General features: G+C 43.2%; 1 long non-coding RNA gene and 1 other non-coding gene across 2 annotated transcripts in view; both read right to left on the bottom strand.

Annotated features, from left to right (window-relative positions):
* Nucleotides 1-209: 209 nt before the first annotated feature.
* The window catches only part of LOC122545732, a 1621-nt gene continuing 748 nt past the window's right edge, over nt 210-1082 (bottom strand). The window contains exons 2-3 of the long non-coding RNA XR_006310585.1: nt 585-587; nt 210-313 (exon numbers count right to left, since the gene is read on the bottom strand). This is a non-coding gene — a long non-coding RNA (uncharacterized LOC122545732). The remainder of the gene's footprint in view (nt 314-584; nt 588-1082) is intronic.
* LOC122545734 lies at nt 607-764 on the bottom strand. Its single transcript, XR_006310587.1, has one exon. It is a non-coding gene; the product is annotated as a U1 spliceosomal RNA (small nuclear RNA).

Genomic DNA, 1082 nt, shown 5'->3' with positions numbered 1-1082 from the left:
CTAATGAAGAACAGGGGCCCACGCAGTCATTTGGGCTCCACTGGCGCCTCAGCTCAATGTAATCGCACCAACCTGTGAATATGAATGATCACCCTGTTTCGACACAAAGAAATGGAATGTTTACAGAATGATGACATGTCCAATTGTATAGATTAAATATATATGAATAAAGTATATTTTTGAAATAAAAAAAAAATTTGGGCCGAACAGCCTGCCTCCATACTGTAAAGTTGTATGATTAGATGACAGCATCCACCGTGTCCTTTTACCTGGAGCAGGTGGTGAAGAATCAGTGGACAGAGCTGAATATAATCTGTGGAATAAATTGTTGAAAGAGGCATTTTGAGCAATACTGGATGGTATAGGCAGGCAGTAAATAGAGGGAAATGTAGCAAATGTGGGGGGATATTTGTTTGTTTGAATGGGTTGGTCCTGTTGTGAAAAGCATTGAACATTGCGGTTTATTGCAGGATGAAATAAAACGTGCGACATTCATTATGTGTAGATTTGAGTGAAACTGAATTGAACATAGACCCGGTACATACGAAGCCGCACGAAGTACAAGTGAGCGGCACCTATTGGACAATCTGTTTTTTGCTTGTAAATCAGGGGAGAGCGCGAACGCAGTCCCCCACTACCACAAATTTTGCAGTCGAGTATCCCGCATTTGGGGACATCGCAGGCGTCAGCACACCCGAAGTGCAATGGGATAGCCTGGGAGAACTTTTTTTTTATTTCAAAAATATACTTTATTCATAAAATAATTTGATGGTCTGTACTGTTGGTCATGCCATACATATGTAAACATGTACATACGGAGATCAGAATTTATCATTTTTATACAGGCCTATACATTTTTTGATCATTTGCCCATATAATTAGCTGAGGCACCAGCAGAGCCCGAATGACTGCATTTAGGCAGGCAGACTTTAAACAGTGCTCTTTCCCCACCGCGCCTAGCGGCAGCTGCCCCAAGTTTCAGCGCGTCCCTCAACACGTAGTCCTGGACCTTGGAATGTGCCAGTCTGCAACACTCAGTCGGGGTCAACTCCTTCAGCTGGAAGATCAGCAGGTTTCGGACC

Source organism: Chiloscyllium plagiosum, unplaced genomic scaffold (assembly GCF_004010195.1).
Source record: "Chiloscyllium plagiosum isolate BGI_BamShark_2017 unplaced genomic scaffold, ASM401019v2 scaf_85155, whole genome shotgun sequence".
NCBI classification, from domain to species: Eukaryota; Metazoa; Chordata; class Chondrichthyes; order Orectolobiformes; family Hemiscylliidae; genus Chiloscyllium; species Chiloscyllium plagiosum.
This window is presented reverse-complemented; position numbering and strand designations above follow the sequence as displayed.